The sequence below is a fragment of the Hemiscyllium ocellatum genome, chromosome 22 (genome assembly GCF_020745735.1).
Source record: "Hemiscyllium ocellatum isolate sHemOce1 chromosome 22, sHemOce1.pat.X.cur, whole genome shotgun sequence".
NCBI classification, from domain to species: domain Eukaryota; kingdom Metazoa; phylum Chordata; class Chondrichthyes; order Orectolobiformes; family Hemiscylliidae; genus Hemiscyllium; species Hemiscyllium ocellatum.
The window spans coordinates 31,038,363-31,059,165 of record NC_083422.1 but is presented as its reverse complement, the minus strand read 5'-3'; positions in this window follow the sequence as shown (position 1 = coordinate 31,059,165).

Sequence of the window (20,803 nt, the reverse complement as noted above, 5' to 3'; positions counted from 1 at the left end):
CCTCGATAAATGCAAAGTGATGCATTTTGGAAGGTCGAACTTGAATGCTGAATTTAGGATTAAAGACAGGATTCTTGGCAGTGTGGAGGAACAGAGGGATCTTGGTGTTCAAGTGCATAGATCCCTCAAAGTTGCCACCCAAGTGGATAGGGTTGTTAAGAAAGCATATGGTGTGGGCTTTCATTAACAGGGGGATCGAGTTTAAGAGCTGCGAGGTTTTGCTGCAGTTCTACAACACCCTGGTGAGACCACACTTGGAATATTGTGTCCAGTTCTGGTCGCCCTATGAAAGGAAAGATATGGAGGCTTTGGAGAGGGTGCAAAGAAGGTTTACCAGGATGCTGCCTGGACGGGAGGGCTTGTCTTACGAAGACAGGTTGACTAAGCTTGGCCTTTTCTCTTTGGAGAGAAGGAGGAAGAGAGGTGACCAGATTGATACAAGGTAATGAGAGGCATGGATAGAGTAAATAGCCAGAGACTTTTCCCCAGGGTAGGGTTAACTGTCACGAGGGGTCATGGTTTTCAGATATTAGGAGGAAGGTACAGAGGAGCTGTCAGAGGTAGGTTTTTTACGCAGAGAGTTGTGAATGCATGGATTGTGTTGCTAGTGCTGGTGGTGGAAGCAGAGTCATTAGGGACGTTTAAGCGACTGCTGGACATGCACTTGGACAGCAGTAAATTGAGGGGTGCATAGGTTAGGTTATTTTACTTTAGATTAAGAATAATCGTTGGCACAACATCGTGGGCCGAAGTGCCAGTTCTGTGCTGTATTTTTCTATATTCTATGTTCTATCATTATATCAGGATCTCTCAGATCCTTGCTGCTAACCAGTTACTGCACTGTGGCTAGGACTTTGGAAAGATAATTATTGATAACCGTGATATCATAAAGAGGATTGATGCAGGTTTTTCAGTACTGTTCCATATATGAAGGTCATAAGAATATGAGGAAATGACAGTGCCCATCCGGACTGAGGGGCCATTTGAGTGAGCCAAGAGATAAGTACAAAGAAAGCTCAGGTAGTACTTGTCCTTAGGCATTGATCCTTACTATATTATCCATCAAGGGTTTGAGGAAGGAATATCGAATTAATGAAATTATTTTTCCCATCATGTGGCAGTTGGAGTTAAACTTCCAATTTAATTCTTGCACTTTGCATAATAGCAAAAAATTCACATGAATACATCCAACTATTATATTTATCAAGAACTCCTTTTAGATCTACAAGGGCATGCTGACTGTTTGGTTGCTCCAGAGATAGGTTGGTTAATTTGATTTGATTTGTTTTCATTTATTATAGTCATATGAACCTAAGTGCAGTGAAATGCTTTGTTTTGCGAGCAGTACAGGCAGATCAGAGCAAACAAGGATATAAGATGATAGGCTGCATAGACAGAGCAAGGTGCACAAAGCAAGATCAACATTATTTGAAGTTAGAAAGGTCCAGCAACAGGAAAGGAGTTGTTCTTGAACCTATTGGTATGTTCAAACTTCTGCATGTTCTGCCCAACAGAAGAGGTTGGTAGAGAGCATTACCAGAGTGGGAGGGGTCTTTGATGTTGGCAGCCTTTCCACAACAATGAGAAGGGTAAATGGAGTCCATGGATGGGAGGTTGGCTTCCATGATGGTCTGGGCTGTGCACACAATTTTTTGTAGTTTCTTACAGTCCTGGACACAGCAGTTGTCATCCTGGGCCATTATGCACCCAGGTAGAATGCTTTTAATTGTGCATCTGTAGAGTTGGTGAGGGATCTTATGAACATGCTGAATTTTCTAAGCCACCTGAAGAAGAAAAGGTATTGTTGTGCCTTCTTGATCATCATATCTACATGGGCGCCCAGACAGTTTGCCAGTTATCTTCACTCCTCGGAACTTGACATTCTCAATCCTGTCCACCTCAGCTCCATTGATGTAGACAGGGGTATGTCCTCCTCCTTTCTTCCTGAAGTCAATGATCAGTTCCTTCGTTTTGCCAACATTGAGAGACAGAGATTGTTATCATTGCATGATGACACCAAGCGCTCTTGTCTCCTTTCGGTATTCTGACTCATTGTTGCTTGATATCTGGCCTACCACATTGGTATCATCAACAAACTTGTAGATGGCATTCATATGGAATTTGGCCACACAGTTGTGGGTGTACATGGAGTAAAAGAGGGACCTGGGAACCCATCTTTGCAGGGTGCCAGTGTTGAAGATTATCATTGGGGAGGTGCTGTTGTCTATCTTCACTGATTGCAATCTGTGGGTCAGGAAGCTGAGGATCCAGTTGGACGGAACTGAGACCTAGGTCTCAGAGTTCTGAGATCAGTCTGGTCTGGATTATGGTGTTGAAGGCAGAGCTGTAGTTGACAAGTAGAAGCCTGACATGGGTGTCCTTGTTATCCAGGAGTTCCAGAAATGAGTTTAGGACTAGGGAGATGGCATATGTTGTGGACCTGGATTTATTTGCTGTTGAGTTCATTTTGGATTTTCTAAATTTAAGCTTACAAACCTGTCCCACTAAGGATGATAATATAACAGAATGGTAAAATTGTTTAGGGCTCAGGGATAGAGCATGCACTAACTTTACATCACGATTTCAAATCACAATTTAAAGTTGTTCTTGGGAGCATCAGATATAGTGCATGCTAATGGACAGTATTGACATTACCTTTTTTTGGCTTGTTGAACATCAATTAATTGAATTTACACAAAATTAATTAGGCTTGACTTTGACTGCTCATTCTATTAATAATGCTCAAATAAAATCTAACTCCACATAGGGATGAGAGCTAGTAAAGTAGCACTGAACAAAATGCAAAGCTGTTTCAGTGAACACAGGTGGACCAATACGTCCATTACTGAACTTGGAAGAAGAGGAAGAACAACTAGAAAAGTAATAATGAGAAGAGAACAATCAGGACTCACTATTAACTCAGTCAGTGTGGAGACTACAAATAACAAAGCCTCTAGTTTTAAATTAATTGAACTGCTCTTAAAGGCTAAGCCTCACTAATCTTGGCATTCAAGAACTAAGTTGAGTTATGCTGACGCTAATATCGAGCAAGATCAGAAGTCACATGTCACCAGGTTATAGTCACTTCACCTGATGAAGGAACACCACTCTAAAAGCTTATGGTTTCAAATAAACCTGTTGAATTATAAGCTGGTGTCATGTTATTTCTGACTTTGTCCACCCCTGTCCAACACCGGCACCTCCACGGAGGAGGTGAGATTGGGTTCCTGGCGGCGTCTACGTCCAATGGATTCATGAAAAAGGCAGGTTTGGGTCCAGTACGAGGCCCTGGAACACCAGCAGTGCCTGCTTCATCGGGTTGGGGGGGGGGGGGGATCTGAAGCAGACTCATGGTGGTTTTGGTTGGTGCGGTATCCAGCAGCATCAGTGACATTTGCAATGCCAAAGTCCAGTGAGAACTCATAGTGGCTAGGGCATTGTTGGAAGTGAGATGTTGCTGAAGAGTGGGCAACATTTGTTCCAGTGGCAGCAGAATGGTAAAGGGGACTTATGCCTGGCCAACAGGCCCACAGGCCATGGCAGAATACTGAAAAAGAAGAACTGTAAAGTTGAATACTTTTTAAAACTTTCTATGTTCTTCTGCCTTCCTATTTTGTGTTTTGGTTTATTTTTCAGTGTTTTAAGATGGTGCAGAGAGTGGCAACACTATACAACACTTTTCATTGTATTTTGTAACAAGATACACATGACAATACATTAATCAAATACAAATACAGTCCCTAAAAGAAAAGGTCAAAGGTTAGGAGTCCTGCAGCAACTATCTCACCTCCTGATTCTCCAGAGCCTGTCTACCATCTACAAGGCAATGATGGAATATTCCCCACTTGTTTAGATGGTTACAACTCCAACAACACTCAAGATGCTTAGCACCATCCAGGACAAGACCATCCCCTTGACTGGCACCACACCCAGAAGTATCCACTCCCTATACCATTGCTGCTCACTAGCTACTAATACAATCTGTTAGACTGCACCTTCCAAACTCATGACTGCCACTGTTTAGAAGGACAAGAGCAGCAGGTATATGGGAATTGTAAGTTCCTCTCCAATCCACTCACTACCTTGATTTGGAAATTCATTGTTGTTCATTCCTCCAGTGTTGCCGAGTCAAAATCCTGGAACTGCCTTCTGAATGGCATTGTGGGGTCTACCTACATCACATGGACTGCAGTTGTTCTAGAAAGCAGTTTCACCACCAGTTTCTCAAGGGCAACTAGGGATATGCCATGAACGTTGGCACTGGCCCAGCCAGCAATGCTATCATCCCATGAGCGAATTAAATAAATATAAAAATGTTGTTATTGCAGCCGTAGACTGCACAACAATACTGGAAATCCAAATCTCATTGCTGGCTTCATAGACAACTGTATGGACTCCACAATGAAAACAACAAATAGGAGGGCATTACATGAGTGACAAAGTACCAAAGCAACAAGCTAAATGAACAAAAATCTTGGAAGTTCACCATTGAGTAAGTGGACTTACATCAACCATTCTGAACAATTTGCTGAAGGACAGAAAAAAACATTAGGACATGAAAAAGAAATCCAGAATACAACAGAAATATTACTACAAGATATCAATGTAATGAAATTTGGGGGTAATTTGAATATTTATTTCAAAATATATCACATGAGCAAAGAAATGACAAAACTTTCATGTGGTTAATTCCTTGATTAAATATGAAGGATATTAGGAGGGATAAAGTTAAATGATAAACTATTTTGCATATTGTTGCATTCATGCAACTAATACATTTGCAAATCACTGCTTTTATACGGGGAGAGAAATAAATGAAATAGGTAATAGACTATCGTTCGTGAAATGGTTGACTTCAAGTAAATTAAGAACTGTACAGTTGATGAGGAGGGAACTGTCATAGATCTTCCACATGTTTGGTTAGGCAATTACGCAGATCAACTGACAGGTACTGTATAAATTGTATAACTTAAATTTGCATTAAATGTCAAGCTAATATGTTTGCATGGACATTATTTGTGAATTCGTGATTAATAGTGTGTTCACAAGTCTGTATTTTCACAAGCATGGACATCTTGGGAGACTTTTAAAAATGGTGTTTGGAATTTGAATATAGAAGTCTCACCTTCATTCTGGGCAGATCCCACTTTTTCAAATGCAGGAGAGGGATGGGACATGAATCAAACAAGCAAGTGACCCAAATTCAGCAGAGCAATTTTACCTGATTTTTGAGTACAAACAGATTCCACTGGTCTTAACCTGTAGTGTGGGGCCACAATTTTGTGAAGGAGGTATAAATGCATGTGAAGGGCAGACTTAAGATCCACTTAAGTGTCATGATCTGAATAATTTAAATTTCTAGCTCTTTAGATTTGAAAACCAGTGTACATTTTCACTTACAGTAGGTAAAACAAACACTTGCAATTAGAGTACATTGATTGGCATGCCATCTTTTGTACCTTCAAAAAAAACAGCCAACGCATTTTGTAATTTAAATAAACTGCACTGTTTACATTTTCCAAGGTTTGTTACAATAACTAGCCCACTGTGAGTGCTTGACTGAGTATCCAAATGACAAGGCCATTTATCTCAGTGGAGGGATGTAAAGACATTTGATTGACAGTTTAAAGAGGTTATGAAAGGATAAGCTGTGGTTGATGAAATTGATATTCGTAATACAGATTGGCTACCTCAGGGGTTTACATTTTTGAATGGCTTTCATGAACGAAAATGTTTTCAATGTTAGGTATGCTTGAATGATTACTATACGAGATTATTAGATCCTTTTGTGCATCTCCTTATGATATCTGAAGTCGGTCTATCATGCATTTTTTGTGTGAATAGCTGTAGAGGGTAACTGAGTATGGAGAAAGCATTAGTGTATCAGTGAGATGGCAGTGAGATGGGGAATTCAAATAGATTTGAGACATGTACAGGAGGTATGGAAACATGGAAACTAGGAGGGCTTAATTTGAGGACTGGAAAACCTAATAAGCTTTAACGATATTGGACTGAAATCCAAGAGCAGTGCTTGAACCAGGATGCCTTAGCCCATTTGGCTTGACACTCATTCACTTTGGTAGTCATCTCTGAAGGCAGCAGGCACAGTTCAATCCCACCAATGCATCCTGAAATGAAAATATGATTGGCTCATTCAAGGAGATATGCCTACTGAGTCGAGGATTTCCCAACTCGACCTTCCTGTTTCTTTCATGAAATGGTGCCCTAAGTGTGCCAGCTGCTGCCTTCATCTAAACACAATCAATTATTCTGCAATGCCATGTTGGAAAAGAATGTTTTATGGACTAATAGCTTTCGAAAATGCTTCCTTTCCTCCAAAGGAATCTGCAGTAGTTTGTTGCCCCAGAATGAAAACAGTACGACAATCCTAAGAAATTTGTAAGAGATTCTGACTGGGGTGAAAGAAAATGTGTGTGTTCTCTTACTAATGTCCCTTTAGGTATGCCTAGGATAGCTGCAATAAATAATGACTGAAAAATCAACAAGAAATAAACACATTGCATTTGTGTAGCTCCTTTTGTGACCATGGGTCATTCCAAAGCATTTTATGGCTAAGAAAGTGTTTTAAATGCCATTACATTTGCAATGTAACTCTGCTATAACTAGGCTTTGAGCTGTCAAGCTAAGGTTATGAATTGAGCTCCTCACACAGACTCTTAACAGCTGCTGACCCTTCATCGATTCTTTACTCTCTTGGCTCTGTAGGGCGAAGTATACCGACAGTTACACTTTTAGAGGCTGATGCTGTTCTAAATCCCCAGCATCCCTAATTTGTCTTTATCAGAGAGTGAGACTCTCAATCTCTTCATACATGTTACTGAATGCAGCTTTCTCGCAGTGATCCATACCTACTCCATTACTACTTCTGTCTGGTATGCACTCTCGTTTGATATCAGAGTAGTATCATCATCATTAACATATTTACATTGCTTATTACAATAAATGTAGTAGATAATTTGAACATTTCACAGACTACCAAGCAAGTTTCAAACCATTTGTTTGAAATACTCAAGAGTTAATATTAAATGGAACATTGAGTAAAATCCCAAATTTGTTTACAATTTGGGATATTTGCACTTTTTTACCTTTATATTTCCCACCCATGATGTTAACCATCCCAGAGATTAAATTGGTCATATTTCAGTCTTGTAATGACATAGAGTATAGTGGGGCTTAATTTTCAGCACACTGTTCTGACCAGGGTCAGGACAATGGAGCTGTGAGTTACAAAATAAATAACCCGTTATAATTTTTATGGGTTCAGGAAAGATCCTGTGTTATGAAAATTATGTGAATTAGTGAACTTTACTGCACTGGTATTCCAGGCCGATTATTAACTACTCTGACTTTATGTACCAAGTGGCACTGAACAGTCACAGTCTCCTTGCTAAATTTCAGCATCGTTGCTCCTCCTTCACATGTTAGCTGAATTTTGAGTGTTCATTCTCTTCCCTAGGCTAGTTTGCTCTACAAATCATGCTCCTCCCCTGCCCTCTCCCAGGTTGCTCTCTCCCTTTCTTTGTGCGGCACTAAGAAATAACCAATAATGACTGATGTATGGGGCTGAAGATAACTGCATACTATTTACTTCTAACAATGCTTCAAGATCATTGCCTGACTTATGCCAGTTCAAAATGTGAGTCAAAGAGTCACTTTCCATTTGCATCCTGACATTAATAACTGTGCACAAAGTTCTCATTATTGGCCTTCATCATGGCTTTGTTAAAAGACAAAGAAAGAGTCTCTTAATTCCATTATCAATTTCAGAATGGTACAAAAAATCAGAATAAATTTGCACTTTCTATTGTTTATGGTCTCATGTTTATGCTAATCTATTTTTGTTATAATAAGCAAATAGATGCACAGAGCAGTATTATTGACTACAGTACTTGAGATAAAATCCATTTCTAATTGGTAATTTTCCTGCTAGTATCACAGCTACCCCAAATGAGAAAACTTAATGTCAAATCAGTAAACACTACTGTTGGCCTCTTGTGAACCATTTGCCTCTTCATTAAGCTGCGAAAGAATCTCTTTTAATGGCATATGAGAAACGAGGACAAGTGGAAATCTCTTGCTAGTAGTTTACAAAGATAAATCAGGCTTTCACTTCTAATTTTATATCAGAGTATAAACCATATCATTCTTATAAACAGAATATAGAACAACAACTACAGGAAATAAACAGCTTGTCAGAGATCAGTTCAAAGAGAAAGACAGGTTAACAGCTTTAGTGCAATCCTTCATTATAATCAGAGGTTGGATAATTGAATACTAAATTCTTTTTGTGCTTTCCTGTGACTGATTGACCTAATGGGCAATACCAATTTTCTGTTTTTGTATCATGTTTTCCATGTCACCAGTTGGTTCATCTTAGGATAAATTATGTTTTATGTTATTCTGAACTCATCTGAAAAATGTCTTCTAACACAGTACTAATGGACTACACTCTTACTTGGAACATATTCAATTCATGTATTTAAAGAAGACGTGATTTGGAAAAAATGCAAAAGGTGCTTATTACATGTTAGGAAATTTTAAGGTGTTACTTTCCAGCACCGTTGATTTATGATCAGCCTGTACCATTAAAAGTGACAGCACACTCCTGAGACCTTCTAGCAATTTCCTTGATATCCATTTATCTCTCTTCTGAGTTTTGAATTCCCACACACTTGGATCAGATGATTATGGTTGTCTCTTGAGTTCAGAAGGCACTTCTGTGTTGCTGTAAACTGCTCCCAAAGATAACAAAAAGCAGGCACCTCTGGAATATATGTGACTTTGTTCCATGGATACCCAGATGTGAACGTTCAAAGGGTTTATCGATGGGGAATTGCACATGTATCTAATATGCTGATGAGTGGAGAAAAATGGGCTGATGTGTCATTCACTGGTTAGTTCAATTTGTCCTTGCTGATGTCCTATGCAGCTTCAATGTATTAACATCTACTATGCACATCATAAGCATGTGAAATACATATTGATGGAATTTTTACATGTCAGGAAAACCACTAAAAATACAAAAATTCTTGTAATATTGTAAGCTTGGTTCCTTAAAACTTTAGTTTTGATATTTTTGTTGTTTTGATCTAATTGCAGTAAAGAGTTATTGTCTATGTATAGACACATTACTGTGTTATCCTGAGGAGTTTCACATACAGACAGAATCACATTTGTGACAAGTTAGTAGGAACATGAATAGTTCGTACAACAAAAAGTGCACGGCATTATCACCTGATGGCTTTGCTGAAGCTTTAAAGTTAATTATGATTCCAGACAATTTTAATAGTGAAGATTTAAATGAAATGTCTGTTAAAAAATGCTGCACTATGATTCCACACTGATCAATAGATCATTTTTACAAAGATCAGAACACAGCCTGTTGAACTAAAAATGTATGCAAATCGCAGGAATTTTTAAATGACAGTATGTCAGCTACCTAGAATCAGTTCTTGAGTGAGGATTTATTTATATCTACTTTAATCTTTCTCGAACAAGTGTTCTCTACAGTTCTATTGGTTATAGATCACACTTTTTTGCGTTTTAATTTTGCTGTATTAGCACTTTGCATGCCTTATATAAAGTCCAGTGATGAATCACAACAGCCATTATGCTTGAAGGAAAAATGACTCCTTTGTGATTTGCTGACTGATGCTGGAGGAGGGAGGCCATGTTTACACTTGACCTCCTCATGAACTCATTTCATTTAAGACCTATATTGGTTCGGCTGAAATATATTCATCTGAATAATCAGAGTAGGAATTCACTGAATTAAATGACTAAGTTATGTCAAGTATGTACATAATAATGACCTAATACCAAACATCAGAAATTTACTTCGACTTTAAAATACCACAGTATATGTGCATCAGATTAGGAAGTAAAAAGATCCTTTATTCCTGGTTAAAATCAAGTTTTGTTGTTGATGAGAAATTCAGCACCTGGGACAGTCTTTGAGCTTTCACTAATTCTGAATAAGTCAGTTCCTACCAAATGAAATCGCACAAGTATGTAGGTTCTCATTCAAACAGCTGTTTGTTTATTTTCCTGCTGAATATTTTAAAGAACTAGAGATGCTTCGGGAAAGCAGTCTTGTGTAATTTAAAGCTTCAAGTTTCTTTTAATTAAATAATCTACTGCCTGACCTTTAGCACATTCAACCCTGTTACCACATGGTTTTACTCAACCACAGAGAATTTGGCTCACTTTCCAATTGCACAAGGCACGTATGTTACTGTTCTCCTCGAGTAAGTCACTGAAAATAAAAGGTGGTAATTATTTTTCTTTTCTCTGTTTCAATTTGCATTCATTACCAATTAGAACTGTTTGATGTATGAAGTTGTCACGTTGGAGCAGACTTAAAATTTCAAGGGCAAAAGTAAAGCTCTTGTTTCAAAGTTGCATTAATGCAGTGTCACTGTCGTGTCAAAATCCCAAAGCTCACTTCCTTCCAGCTCTGTGGGTGCATCTACTCCCCAAAACCTGCAGCATTCCAGAAGGCCACTCCCACCAACTTCTTAAGGATGACTAAGGATGGGCAAAAAATGCTTGCCAATGCAGTGATGCCCACATCCTGTGAATAAATATTTAAAAAACCATGACTGAGGCCTGCATGTTGTCAATAGAAAAGAGAGCTGGAATGATGCTGTTATGAAAGAATAAACACTTACTGGCTATTTACAAGATAGACTGCGTGTAAATGGCAATTAGGAATAACAGACATCACAAAATAAGCTGCACTCATCATGATATAAAGAACTATTCCTGAAAGGAGCTAACCAGTGTTCGTGTTATTGTTCAGGTATTCAATTCAATGTGCTATTAATAACGTTACGCTCAAGTCCAGACTTATGTCTCACAAAAGACTCAGATAGCAACTGTGAGAAGTGCACTATCATTAACCTATTCTGTTTTTCATCGTTGAGCCTATCTTCTACCAAATATTTAATATGGGCATCCATTCTAGTTGGTATCTGTAACCTAGATTAATATCAATAAGAAGTTAGTGAATTGACCCATGGCATCACAAATGTTTCAGTAGAAATTGTCACAACATATGCAATGTTTACAGTGGTACAGATTTTGTCATATATTCTAGACTGTTGGAAGACTTCATTAAAACCCCTCTCTATCAGGTGATATCTGAGCTCCTGTATTTTGTGATTTCTTGGATTCCAATTTATTCCTTTAGTTCAACTATGAAGAAGACTAGATAGATTTTTTTCGATTGGAGCAGAGAAGGCTGAGGGAGGATCTGATTAAGGTGTACAAAATTCTGAGGGGCATACAAAGGACAAAAAGGGAGAAATATTGCCTCTTAGTACAGAGTAGCCAGGAGGCACAGTTTAAAGGTAAGGAGCCAGGGGTTGATGGTAGATTTCAGCCAACATATTTGTGGGTATTTGGAACTCACTGCCTAAAAGACTGGTAGAGGTAGGAACCCTCAAGACATTTAAGAACTACTCGGATAAGCACTTGTAGTGCCATAGCCATAAAAGGCTCCGGGCGAAGTGCTGGAAAATGGGATTAGAATACATTAATGTTTGACGATTAGCATTGATATGATGGGCTGAAGTACCTCTTTCCATGCTCTGTGACTCTACCAGACATCATGGATGATTCATTTAATAAGTAGCAGATTGACAATGTGATCTCCTTCTACTGGGGAGATGAAATGCAGATTAGGTGACTGCTTTTTAGAACCCTACATTCTACGTGTAAAAATTATCCTGAGTTTCCAGTTGCCAGCCACATTGCTCCCTGGCCAATATTTCCGTCTTGGGCTTGCTGTAGTGCTTCAGTGCGGCTCAGCACAAGCTGGAAGAATGGTGTCTCATCTTCTGCTTGGGGACCAGTCTTCAGAACTCAATATTGAGTTCAATAATTTTAGAGTCTGAACATCCTCTTCCATGTCTTTTACCCACCCCAGACCCCAGACTCTGTAATCTCGCTACAGATGCTGTCAGATCTGCTGAATTTCTCCAGCAATTTCTGTTTTGTTGTGGGTTTCTAGCATCTGCAGTTCATTGTTTCATTTGAGTTTCTGTAATACTTTGTTGAAGAGTTTTTGGGAGAACCAGGAGCTGAATATGTAACCGTCTATCCTTTAGAAGCTCCAAAAGGAATCAAACTATTGTATAAAAGTGTGGACTGGTAACCATACAAGGTCAGGTCAACCTCGTCATATTACTTTAATGTGGCCTTGACCATCTTGGCCACCCATGCCCCCAGTTAATCAATCTTTTCATTGGCCTGATGGTATCAAGCTGAGCTGGTGATGTTCAGAAAGCCAAACAATTCAGTCAAGTGTTTCAAGCGGTCATCAGTAAACTGCAGACCATAATCTGAAATGGCGTATCTAGAAAGCCATGCTTGGCAAAATGTTTCTTAAATATTGTGACAACTGTCATTGAAGTGGAGATGTATAGTTGATTAACCTCAATCCATTGGAATATAGTCAACACCAAAATTAGATCCCACCCAAGGTGATACCATGGCTAAGGTGAGAAAGAGGAGGTCATCAAGATTATTTTGCTGTCTTTTCAATAGATTGCACATATTGAACAATTGGAGAACTTCAATGGCCTGAGACGTACCAGATTATCAGATAGAGGCATAGGTTTGTTTCAGACACATGGTAACACCCAAACATTCCTGGGTTTGATATTTCTGAATGTCTGCATCTTGATTTCATTTGATTAATTGTTGTCACATGTATCAAGATACAGTGAAAAGTGTTGTTTTGCACGCTCGACAGACAGTTTGTATCACACAAAGTGTATCAGGAGCTGAACATATTGCAGAACAGAGTATTATAGCCACAGAGAAGGCGCAGAGAGAGAGATCAAAATTAACACTTGAGAAGTCCATTCTGATAACAACAAGGAAGACGCTGTTCTTGAATCTGTTCATATGTGTACTCAAACTTTTATATCTTTTGTCTGACAAAGAAGAGTGTAACCAGGGTGGGAGGGATGTTTGATTATGTTGGTTGCTTTCCTGAGGCAGTGGGAAGTATAGATGGAGTTAATGGAAGGAAGACTGGGTTGCATATGGACTGGGCTGTGTTCATGGCTCGCTAGTTTCTTGCAGTCTTGGGAAGAACAGTTGCCATACCACAATGTGATGCATCCAGGTAGGATGCTTTCTATAGTGCATCTATGAAACTTTACAAGAATCCTTGTGGTATGCCAAATTTCCTTAGCCTCCTGAAGAGGTAGAGGCATTGTTGTGCTTTCTTGACTGTTGCATCTACATGGGTGGACCATGATACATTGTTAGTGATCATCACTCCCAGGAACCTGATGCTTTTGACAATCTCCACCTCAGCACCATTGAGGCAGACAGGGGCATTCCCTCCACTCCACTTCCTGAAGCCAATCACCAACTCCTTCAATCTACTGACATGATGGACAGATTGTTGTTTTATACCATACTGCTAAGTCCTTAATCTCTTTTCTGTATTCTGTCTCATCAACGTTTGAGATCAAACTTACAATGACGATGGCATCATCAAACTTGTAAATGGAGTTGAGTGAAATTTGGTTACACAGCCGTGAGCATATAAGGAGTACAGTAGGGGCCTGAGTATGCAGCCTTGCAGGACACTGGTGTTTTACATTATTGTGGAAGAGGTATTGTCACCTATTCTTACTGATAGCAGTCTATAGATCAGGAAGTCAAGAACCCAGTTACAGCGAGGGGTGCTAAGACAAAGGTCTCAGAGTTTGGAGAAAAACATGTGATTGTAAACTAGCAAATCACAGAAGGTGATGGCATTGCTTTAGTTATTGCTTTAAAATATAATTATTGACAACACATGAAGGCTTGCCAATGGCATAATACTTCTGGATAGTGCGCATTCTACATTAGCTTTCTAAACCATACAGATTACTTATATTTTTGAGAGATCAATGCTGTATTATTGCTCTGAGAGCTCTGTAACTTTATGAACTGAGTATAGTAATGAGCCAAGGACCAGGTTGACCTGCATAAAGAGTGTAAGGTGCAGGCTAAATAGTGGGTGTGTATGATTCGGATACTCTGTTACTGTAACTTATCAATCTGTTTGTAAATAACCTATTTGAGAATCTCAAATAAATTAGGCTTACATTACTCATCAATCCTGTATGAGCATGGTAATTCTGCATTTCAAGAACACAATCTGGAGTGATATTTTCTAAAATAAAGGCAGTAATGTGAATTAGAAAAACCACAGGAAATATTCTGAGACAAGAGATTAATCAGTGCTGTCATTACATTTACACCCAGGCCCAGGAAAACCAAAAAAAGATGCTTATGACACTTGCTAAATAGTGAGCACTCAATTTTGTGAGCTAGCCAGATCAGTGATCAGTGCAGGTGGCAAATCAGACTGAAGAAACTGCAAAGCTAATAAGCCAACCACAATTTATAGGCCAAATCAAACAATTAAAGGGTTTTGCCTCTTTCACATGCCCAAAGGACTTTGATAAATACATGTTCAAGAACAAATTTGACACAGGATCTAGTATAAATGCCTCACCAGTCAGAAACCTGAAGGATAGGTAACAAAAGTTAATATTACTTTAACAACAAAAAGAAATTGCACATAATCAGTCTTCCATCCCTTGCATTGGTACATTGACAATGAAATGTAGCCATGTCAATTCTACAAGGAAACCTCATAGGTTTAATCTGGCGGACATGAATAAATCAGCAAATTACAGGATTACCAATGAGCACAGAATTCAACATTGAGTTCATGCACAAGACCATCGAGAAACCAAGTGCAGTAAAAGAATTCAGGACTGCTTACTCTGAGTAAGCCCAGGACTTAGAACAAATATACCCAGATAGATTCAACCCCTGAGGAAACATTAAAGGTGATGCTGTATTGCACTACAGAGAAGACGCAATTCCATCTCTCAATCCTTCCTGAAAGTGCAGCGTTCACATATCAAAGAAGCCTAAGAGGGAACTGGACATTGTAGAACATCATAGTACTAGTCAATTTATATATCAGCACAAACTGTTGCAAATCTACTATGTGTATGGTAATGAAAGCTGCCATAATTAGTATATGTTTGGATTAAAGACATCTAAGTTTTTCTCTAAAGAGATGCCCAGACAAAATTCAACACAAGAATCATTTCTCAAATTTGCAGGATTTAAATTACTTGGCAAAGGAATCTTTAAAAAAAATCTGTATTTTCAGAACACCACTTATAAGATATTGCTTGCAGGGAGTGTATTTCAGTCTGTCAGTCAGTCAGGATCTATTCGAGCAGAATGTGGCCAGAAGTACTGAAAGTAATCTTGGATGTGCAGGTATCGCTAATGATGTTACAGAGGTGGGCAAAACCAAAGAAGAGCACAACTGAAATGTACACACTAATGGCAGCGACCAATGTTCCACTGAGCTATGCAGTTGCTGGGAAACTCCAGATATGCCAATTTGTTTTATTCCCTCACAGGATGTAGCCAGCTCTGGCTAGGCCAGTATTTATTGCCCATCCCTAATTGCCCAAAGGGCAGTTCAGAGTCAGCCACGTTGCCATGGGTCTAGAGTCACATGCAATCCCCACCAGATCAGGATGACAGATTTCCTTCTCTAAAGATCATTAGTGAATTAGATGAGGTTTTTCAATGATACTTTCATGGTCATCCTTAGTCTCTAAATTCCATATTCTATATTGAATTCAAATTCCACCACCTGCCATGTTAGCTTTGTACCCAAACGCCCAGAACATTAGCTGAGTTTCTGAATTAATAGTCTACTACCAAAGTCTCTCCAATGAATGACATCCACTTCTGGACACCACTGCAATGCACAGGCCTTGAAGGTCCATTCGACACATGAAAGACATTCCAGGAAATTTGGCAACAGTTCTTCATGAAGGACTGATTTTTCTAGTAAGGTGGGCTAAGTGATTGTTGATCAGATCAAGCTTTTTTCATTATTTATTCAGATATAGTATCCATCTCGATGCAATCAAAGTTGAAGATGTATGTCACATGCCTACTCTGAGAATGTGTTGCTGGTCAAAGCACAGCAGGCCAGGCAGCATCTCAGGAATAGGGAATTCGACGTTTCGAGCATAAGCCCTTCATGTCCATTCCTGATGAAGGGCTTATGCTCGAAATGTCGAATTCCCTATTCCTGAGATGCTGCCTGGCCTGCTGTGCTTTGACCAGCAACACATTTTCAGCTATGATCTCCAGCATCTGCAGACCTCATTTTTTACTCGTCACATGCCTACTCCCCAAGACAAAGAAAACTTACAGAGCAATGTGCCCTTTAAGCTGTGCAACTATGCAATAATGAATCTCCCTCTTGACCTTTCGTATGAGAGTGTGTGGAACCTTCCTAGCTGTGTAAAGGCACACTGCCTCAGAAGTTGGTTTCAATATGATGTAGTATGCTGTTTGTAGCTTTTCTGGTTCAGTGAACAATTTAGGTCACATCTATCTTGTCAGCTTCATTTTGATTGATCCACTCATCTACTTTGCAAATAAGGTGCAAATCAGTGCAAGCTCCCAGGCTCAGGAGGGAGCATTCCTGATTGCTAGGCTGACATGGTAACAATGTGATCATTTCCCAGCAAATGGTCATGATCCTCCCTTTTTTTTCACTTTCATTCTGGTGCCCTGTCACATCACGGGTCAACTATCAGCCAATGGCAATCCGTTTGAAAATAATTAACACTTGCAGCTGAGTTTTGGGCAGCGCTGCCAAACTTTTCCCAGTCTGAACTAGTATCATATTTCAAACTAAGACAGGAGTCAAAGGTAGTGAGAACTTCTGTATATCCAATGTTTCCTCATTGACTCACTGTTAAATTAAAATGCCTTTGGCGCTGCTGCCAACTGTATACAGTAGCACCCTGACTTTATCCTGTCTGATTTCTCCACAAATCCAGAGGCCTTGGTAGTTACTGAAGCAGTAGACATCAGCTAATCCCATGTGCAGTCTAGTCAAAGCCTGGTACAATGGCTTGGGAAAGGGTAGGTCTTCTCTAAACCTCAATGTGTCTATTTTCAGCTGTTGTTCGACTCACTAACAATTTCAGTTGTAGCTATAGGCATTGATTCTGCTCTGCTGAGCTGACAGTTTTTTTCTTGCTTTCCCACATTTCTTAGTGTTGGAGATCCTTAAATAGTTTGAATATCACTTTTGCAATGCATTAACATCATGACTTGGACTTGCATGTCTTCAATAGAAGAGAGCCAGAAACTAAAAATAAAGTCACCATAGCCTTACCAGACCATAGGGCTGCTCTCTCAATAGACAGAGACGATTGGTGGTGGTTTAACCGCAGGGTCACTACGCCTCAAGCAAGGGAAGAGGTTGAGAAGGAGAGTCCTTCATGATCACCTCAGCCAGCCCGGGAATTGAACCCACGTTGTTGGCATCACTTTGCATTGCAGACCAGCCATCCAGGCAAACTGGGCCACTATAAACCATTATACATATAATGGCCATTTACAAAGTAAACTCCTGCAGGACTTCATCAGAACTTTTCTCTCAGGTTCTGGTTACATGTGGTACGACTCCAACTGATAGCATTGACAATGCATTCTAATTTGCCTCATAGGTATTAAATGCCGAATTCTACAGAAGTTGCAAAATTTAGACAACAAATGAGTTGTGGTGCTACATATTTCAAGCATTTTATTTTAAATATGTCAATCAGAAGAGCATTTTGAAATATTACATGCTCTTATACATATAAGAAACACACAAAAGAGAGGATTTAGCATTGCATTTAGGATTTAGTACTGGAGTCCGCTGAATTGGTGTTTCAATTGAACTTGGAATAGTGGGATAAATATTTCTTCCATCTGCTGACTGTGAAATTAGTTCAAGAAGGTTTAACTCAATTCTTAGTGACTGCAAGTCCACAGAACGAAACTATCTCCATTTTCATAATAATTTTTATATATCTGCAGTCCAATAGAAGTAATGAAGAGCTGCAGGGAATGAAAGTACAACACTGAGTCACGAAGCTGAGCTAAAGGTGCTTGGTAAGATATGGCACAAGGAACTTTACAAAGCTATTTCTGATCAGGAAGTGCTCGGCACTAACTATAGGTGCAGATCACCATCAGAATCACAAGGGCAATAAATTCTGGTCCAGCCAGTGAGGTCTATATCCCTTAAATAAATATTACAAAACTAGAAGATGTTTAATTTATTAAAATTTGAAAGAGTGTAAGTTTAGTAAGCATACATATTCTGCAAATGACATCAATAAGCAGTACTAACCAGTCATATATTTCAGGATATAATGTACAATGGAACATCAGTCTCATGCATTTTCAATATTGACAACCTTACAAGTTTCAAATATTGAAGCCGGCCTTTAAAGTTCCATGATATTTCATAACTGGTTGCAACTCTTCGATTGGTTCACTCATGCAATTTACCAGCACATTGCTTGCAAATTTCAACCAGGCATGTAAGAGAATGTCAGACAATGAACTGTGCACGTGTAAGGGGTCACTTCCACTGCTGAAAAAAATAGTTTTAGTCATTCATGATTTACCAAATGCAATTTGAACTTAACCAGAGGAAATAGAATGCATTGAAAAATCAAACTGTATATTAGGAAAACGTTCCAACAGACTACAAAAGAAAACTAAGAATTGAAACTAGTTAAAGAAATAATTAAGGATTAGAGACGAAAAGATAAAAAATACGCTTCTTTTAGTTTGCTTTGTTTCACAGTACTTCAGAAATTCAAGTCATTTAACTTTGCTTAGTTAGTGATAAGGATTTTCAGAGCTTGTTTATTTCAGTAAATGTTCTTGTTGAAATTAGCATATAAAACCATTGGATGATATGTGACTATAGGGTAGGACATAATGCTGCTGCTGCTGGATACACAAATGTAATGGAATTGTATGAGGCAATAGATTTTCAGACAGATATCATTAATCCATTATTATGTGGATAATTATTAAAGTTAAGATATCACCAAACAGAAACGCTGGACTAAGTTCCTAATTTGCATTTGTCCATTAAAGTGGAAATTTGATACTTAAAGTATGAATTTTACCAGTGTAAAGGGGAAAGTGAGCACAGGCCTAGAGAGGTTAAACTTGCTATCCTATATAATGAATTGTAAAATAGCATTGGCAGTGTCTTCAGTGTAGCTTACTCAAGGACTTACTTCTGGAATGTGGTATGTGACAAAAAAAGCATTTTCTATATAGTTTAGGTTAGTATTGTTTTTAATTCCAATAAAGAAAGATGTGTATTTACAAAGCTCCTTTCATAACATCAGAATTTTCCAAGAGCTTTATGACTAATGAAGTAATGTTTAAGTCAACACAATCATGTAGGAGGTAAATGTCAGCTCCATTCAAAGTTATATTTCCAGGTTAGGTTGCTGCAATGGGCTGGATTTTATAGCCTTTCAGTGGTGTGTTAGAACGAGAGGTGTCCTCTCTGAGCATAAAATAATTATATGGCTGTCAGCTTCAGCGTGAGCTCCAGAAGTGTGAGCAGGGAATACTATGCCCTGTAAATCTCTGCCCAATGTTTCAGAAATCTCTGGTCAATTTAACCTATGAGAAGATCACTGTGGCGAGGACCCAAGCCATATACAATTAACACAAACAACTGAGTGACTGACTCAGTAATGTGCATTTGCAACCACTTTCTAACTTAGCTACACTATTTGAATCAGAATTCAAACCAGAAATAAGGCTGCTGTGCAGCATAAGCGTGCATGACCAAGATTCCTAAAGCTGTGTCTGAGGAAATATTCACCACTGTTAGCACATGGTATGTGAAATGAAATCTTCAGCATTGCATGCCATAGTGTATAAGACTTTCTGGGCTATTGCTCACCATACCTTTTTGGCACTATCTTCTTCAAGGCTACAGGATCGACTTGGTCTGGTGTTGTCTTACACAAAATGTAGTGAATTACACTTGAGCAACCAAGTACAAGTTACACTGATATGAGATTGTTACAAAGGTTAAGAGCAAATCCTCAATGATTGGTTTAATGCTTTCAAGATCCTGAAATGTTTTTCCGCAAGGTTTGCATGACATCATCATCGAGGGTAGTGCTTAATGCACTCCTCAAAATTAAACCTTAAGACTTTCAGACTCTTATACGAGGTCTCACTTCTAGAAATACCTATGCAAATGTTTCAAAGACAATGAACAAAAAGCCTTTCCTTAGGTCTCCATCCATAGGACTGGTCTCGTTTTAAAATGTGACAGAGTAACATTAACAACAAATCTTATTTATAACTTTTAATACAAGTTCAAATTTATCAAACAAAATTGAACTTAAAGATTCTGGATTCTGACAGATCTGAAGTTGAAAGTCTGAGTGTCTAGCAACATTTCATTTATCTGCACTGTTCAAATTAGAAAAAATCATCAATTTAGAATAGAGTATCATCTGAGCAGTTAGCTTGTTGGGAAGATTGGAAGGTTAAAAGAATAGCAACATTTTAATGTTATATAATTGTGGGTTTACAGAGAGATTGACACCAAGAATGTGTTTCAACAGGACATCAAAGAGCCCTAGCAACACTGTAGTCAATGGGAATACAGGAAAAACCCTCTGCCGAGTGGAATTATACCTAGCACAAAAGAAGATGTGATGACACATCACTGGAGCAGGTGGGACTTCAGTCCAAGTACCCTTGTATCACAAGAGCCCTAATTCCTCAGAATATTATCCTAGGTCTAACCATTTTTAGCTTCTTCATTAATGAACTTCTCTCTATCAGAGGTGCCCATGTTCACTCATGATTGCATAACGTTCAGCTCCACAGA